Source organism: Eutrigla gurnardus (genome assembly GCF_963514095.1).
Source record: "Eutrigla gurnardus genome assembly, chromosome: 11".
Classification (NCBI taxonomy): Eukaryota; Metazoa; Chordata; class Actinopteri; order Perciformes; family Triglidae; genus Eutrigla; species Eutrigla gurnardus.
The window spans coordinates 2,712,792-2,718,791 of NC_139925.1; the positions used below are offsets into that span (position 1 = coordinate 2,712,792).

Consider the following 6,000-nt stretch of genomic DNA (forward strand, 5'->3'; position numbering starts at 1 on the left):
TCCTGTTTTATTTTTTGATTCAATTATTACGAAGATACGGAGCGATCCCGCCGCTAACCGCCGCCGCCGCGTGTAAAACCGGGACGTGGCGTTGACCTCAAAGTGCTCCGCTAGTCAGCAGCAGCTCACCAGAGCACTTTCTGACATTGCTCTTTAATTGAGTTAAGACGCAGAAGAAAAGAAGCTGCCGGTGACCTCTTGACCCCGTTTTGGAATATCTCCGAGTTTAATCTACATGTTCTGAAACTGAGCTGGAGATATTTGGTGGCTCAAAATATAAACAGTCTGGAGGTCGAAGAGGAAGCAGAAGAGATCAAGTTTCTCTGCTTTTTACGTCTCTAGATTTGTTGAGCTCCAGGAAACACCGGAGCCTACACTTCCCATAATGCCACTCTTTCATTTGATCCTCCCAGCTTGTTAAATAGGGATGAACACATCTAACTTCTCCAGTCCTGAAACCTTAACTAACACCGTTAATGATACGTAGACCTCTGGGGGACCACAGACAGTCTCTGGTTCCTCTGCATAGTCTGGTCTGGTCTCTGGACTCATGTGAGCTACTATCTAGACCTCTGGGGGACCACAGACAGTCTCTGGTTTCTCCACATAGTCTGGTCTGGTCTCTGGACTCATGTGAGCTACTATCTAGACCTCTGGGGGACCACAGACAGTCTCTGGTTCCTCCACATAGTCTGGTCTGGTCTCTGGACTAATGTGGGCTACTAGTTGTTTTCTGTAGTTGGTAACCTGCGAGGACAAAACACCTTCACGGCTTCAGAATTCATTTTCATTCTGAGTTTAAAGACGAGGTCAGCGGCCCCACAGGTGTAATCCCATTTACTCCCATCCTCTGTTTTATGTCCTCGTTAAAAAGCTGCTGAAGTAGCAACATGTTATTAGTAAATACAGCAGGGATATATAGATGAGCATTAATCATCCTCCAGTGGACAGGGGGGGGGGGGGGGTGCAGAAATGATGCATTAAATTGAATTCAGATTGTTGTCCTTTAATTAAGAGCGGAGTTCTGTGCCTTTTCCTGTAAGCATCCAGGCTGCATTACGTTCCTGTCGCATCGCTTTATCAGGAGACATTTATTCAAACCACTGGAGGTGCTATTACTGAGCGTGTCCGACATTCTTCTAACAAAGTTAGCAAACTCCTCCATCTGGATTACGCTGCACAAGTCCAATGATGTGGTCTGAAGCAAGGCCGGCTTTGTAACGAAGCTCTTTTAAAGTCTGAGTCATATCATGTATACGCGTATTCACTTCTCTTTTTTCTGTTGTTGCTGAATGTCATTGCTGTGATGGGTTTATTGCTTTAGACCCCGCGGCCGGCCAGGTTAGAGGAGCGACTGCACGACTGATGAGCGTGGCAGGAAATTGGCAGATGGAAGCATCCATTTCACCGCTAATTAGGGGGTCCGGCAGCCCCGCCGACTGACAGGGTTCAACCGGGCAATGTAGTGCCTGCCAGCTCCCATCCTGTGCGCTTTATAAAACGCTCTTTAATTCCCCGGCACAATATCATTAACTTTGTAAGTGGATGAACACAATGGACAAGCAATTTAATTAACTTCTCCCATTGAATGTTGGAGGGGAGACTAAATGAAATTAATGCACAATATTTCCCAGCGAGGCAGCCAACCTTGGGAGTGGGTCTGGATTGTTGGCAGGTCGGCCCGCTGCCGCTGCCTTCGGCCAATTATGCCTTGTTTAGACCCCATCCATAATATTTTCCTCAAAAGAAAATAAAATCAGTGGGTTTTCCAGATCAATCACGGGCGCGCGTCGCTCTGCATTCTGGGAGATTTTTAGAATAATGAAGTGGAGGGCAGGAAACGAAGTGCAGGTAGCCGATGCATAAAGAGGCGGGTTTGAGTCTCCGAGTGGACGATCGATTATTAAATGTACGGCCGGCCGCTCCGGCAGTTTGGTCCGGATGGAAATATTTCAGCTGTTGGAAAACACGACATTCTGTGCAGACCTTCATGGTCCCCAGAGGTTGAATCCTAATGACCTTGCTATTCCATAATTTTTTCCTATAATGCGTCCACGAGGCTTTTTGTTTCACGTGAAATATCTCAACAACTATCATAAACATCGCCACGACATTCTGTGCAGACGTTCATGGTCCCTAGTTGTTGAATCATCTGGGGACCATTTTGGAGATCAAGTCAGAATTGTTTTGATTGGCATCCAGTTTAATACACAAATTCATGTTCCCCAGAAGATGAGTCCTAATTGATTTCTTCCCCTCTTGCGTTAGTAGTGCTTTTATTTTGAAAACCTATTCTTTATTCTTTTCTCTGATCCCCTTTTACAAAAGAAAATTGATTTCAACCTCGGCTGACATTTTTCTTTGGAAGGGGTAACTATATATATATATTTTTTTTTAGATAAAAGTAAAATGAACTGTATCAAAATAAAACACATCATTTCACCACACAGACGCACATATTCAATTTCATTTTTTTTTTAGTGTCATATCACAACAGCACTAGAATACACTCATGATTTATTTCAGGACATATTCAGCCCAATATACCAAAACTATGCAGAAACAAATGTCCTGTTTGTGTCCCTTTAAAGAGATCACGTTAGACTGCTTCCTGACGGGGATCTGGTCTCAGTTCCATCTGTTATCTAAGTTTGAACCATTTTATTGTAATTACTATACTTGCTGCTGTTAATTACATTTTACATCTCAAACCTCACTTTGTTCAAAGCGGTAAAAACTGAAATCCTAAAGTTGAAATGTGACCTTTGGTTTGTCTATAGTTCCCTGCTCGGTGACCTCGCTGCTCCCGATCCGTATTATCCACCGGGACCCAAATCCTCAGTGGAAACCAGGGTCCAGGTGGTCCGGATCCAGTCAGGGATCGATACTCGCCCCGCGTTGCAGCGTAAACCAATCTCCCAACGAGGTTTCTGCTCACGAAGGCGAGGGAAGAGCATTAAAGGAGGGAGAGCTAAACTAACATCTTAATTACTGTGGAATAAATAGATAAACGTGAGTTTCATGTTTCCTTCTGCTGTATCTTTGAACAACCCCCCCCCCCAGAGTCGAGGCCTCCTTCAGGGACCTGACGGATGGCTCCGACACTTGAGGCTTTCAGATGGCAGGAAGTGACAGAGGAAGTTTTAATGAGAGTTTTGTCTGTGTATCCAGTCAGGCCTTTCCAGGCAGCCGATGAATAATAGACACTGTGGCTCAATACTCTGAATACTCAATCAATGGCTCTGGGAGAGGGCCTTGGCAAACACATATGGCAGCCCGCTGGGTGGGGGGGTGGGTGGGGGTGGGGTACGAAGGCTTCTCCATCTCTATCTCTATTGATGCTGCTCACTTTTGTGCCGCGGTGTTTTTCCTTTTTGCCGGCGATGACAAACAGGCTGTTTGTGCAGAGAGGCTCCTTCAGGCGCTCTTTAGTGCTGCATATCAATGCCCCCCCCCCCCCCCCCCCCCCACACACACACACACACACTGATGGTGGCTGATCCTGGACCAGATATGTGGATTCTGGATTACGGCGGTGACTAATGAGGATGTGATGTAGCTATTAGTCAGAGCTGATGGCCCCGCCTCCTCTCTGACACGGCGACGTGTTCGTGACAGCGTATCTGATTGACCTTCTCCGATAAGACGCCGCGCGTGTGTGTCTACGTTTTTATTTTTTGGCGGCGATGTTTATGTGGAAGTGTGACATCACTCGGGCCCTGACGGATGAGGGGGGGTCTCCAGGGATTTCTGAGCAATGAGATATAAGCTGGGGAAAACAGGCCGTTTTGTCTCCGCTGTCTAAAGGGTAAAACGCCACAGATCCCCCCCAACATTTCTCTGAGGTGGCGGTCACAATAACCCCCATCACGCCGCCACCACTACTGTATCACCTTAAAGGAAGTGGCGTTAATGTGTAAACCCCTCATACGTGTGTTGTTTCATAGTTTCCTCTCGGGAAATAACGAAGCTGTGAGATCTGGAGGTAGCAACATGAAACACGTCGGAAACGAACGGATTCATATTCTGATCTTCCTCTCGGTGATTACATCCAACATAATACATTTATTGTCTTCTCCTCAACCTGATCATCTTACCGTATTCCCCGTTTCACTTAGAGCCTTAACAGACGGCAACCTCCGGTTCTCAAAAGTGAAGCCGAGGCTGAAGTGCCTTAAAGCTGCATTCTCCCTGCTGGCCACCAGGGGGCGACTCCTCTCTGGTTGTATAGAAGTCTATGAGAAAATGGTCCTACTTCTCTCTGCTGGCCACCAGGGGGCGACTCTTCTCTGGTTGTATAGAAGTCTATGAGAAAATGGTCCTACTTCTCTCTGCCGGCCACCAGGGGGCGACTCATCTCTGGTTGTATAGAAGTCTATGAGAAAATGGTCCTACTTCTCTCTGCCGGCCACCAGGGGGCGACTCCTCTCTGGTTGTATAGAAGTCTATGAGAAAATGGTCCTACTTCTCTCTGCCGGCCACCAGGGGGCGACTCCTCTCTGGTTGTATAGAAGTCTATGAGAAAATGGTCCTACTTCTCTCTGCCGGCCACCAGGGGGCGACTCCTCTCTGGTTGTATAGAAGTCTATGAGAAAATGGTCCTACTTCTCTCTTGATGTATTATCTCAGTAAACATTGTAAACATGAGTTTATGGTCTCAATCTCTAGTTTCAAGTCTTCTTCAATCCAGCACCTTCACACCAGAATCCACATGGATCCAGATCCAGTATGGGTGCTGCTCGGTGTTTGATTCCACATGATGACACAGTTTTCACAAAAAAAATTTAAAATGTAAAAATTCCAGCTTCATGATTGGACTCTTCGGTGACAAACAAGCACATTTCAAAGAAGCTTGTTTTTTTAACCGACTTTAATGCTTTAATAACATTTCTTCTGAACTAATTCATGTGAAGTCTTTCATCACGATAAGAACAACAGTGACGGGGCTGCTCAATTATTTTTTTATTCAATATATTTTGTTGATGTTGAATTCAAAGCATATTTAAACATAAATATAACGTCAATTTAATTACATTATTGCTAAAAAATAGGATTTAATATGATTTCCAGCTGCTTTTCATCTCAATCCTGCACATTATTAAAACTCTGTATACAAAGTTCAGACCCATACACAGTTAGTGTCTCCTCCCGTGTCCCGGATATTACCCATAATGCATCGCTGCAGACAGCAGAACATTTCCCCCGCGGTGCAAGTTGTACAGTGACACGCCGATGACACGGGAGTGTGTGTGTGTCAGCCCTCCCGGGACTCACACACACACTCTCTCTCTCTCTCTCTCTCTCTCTCTCTCTCTCTCTCTCTCTCTCTCTCGCCACACAGATTGTGAGGTGAGACCTTGGAGAAAAATGATTACTTTTATGTTTGCTTTATGGCTCATTTTTCACATTAAACGCGGAAAAATCTATTCAGAGGTCACAGAATTCCTGCTTCTCGCCGCCGGCCGGACTCATCCTCGCCGCCTCGGTATCGATAAAGCATCCGGCAGAGCAGCCGATGTACTGCAGACCTGCAACTACCCCCCCTCCCCCACCACCCACCGCTCTGCTGGACTCCTGCAGACCGACACCTTTTTTTTGCTTTTTTTAGGGAAAAAATGTCAACTACAAACACACACAGGGGCGCCTTAATAGCACTTGAGGCCCCTGGGCGATGGAGATTTTTGAGCCCCCCCTCTACCCCCCTTTATACTTTTCTGACCTCCGCTTGGACGTGAACGCCGTCCGACTCGCTTCTCCTCTTCGACCGTTTGGAAATTGAATTTATTTTTGTTACATTTTGCTATAATAAAGACATAACGGGGTATACGGACGTTTAGCATCATTATTATTATTAGTTATTATTATTAAGAGGCCCCTGATTGGTCGATGGCCCTGGCTGAAGCCCAGGTAAGCCTGTGCATTAAGGCCCACACACACACACACACACACACACACACACACACACACACACACACACACACATACACACACACACACACA

The 6,000-nt window shown here is 46.0% G+C and overlaps 1 protein-coding gene across 1 annotated transcript in view; it reads left to right on the forward strand.

Moving 5' to 3' along the window:
• Nucleotides 1-6,000, forward strand: part of inpp5a (inositol polyphosphate-5-phosphatase A) — a 127,830-nt gene that overhangs the window by 54,054 nt on the left and 67,776 nt on the right. The window lies entirely within an intron of this gene.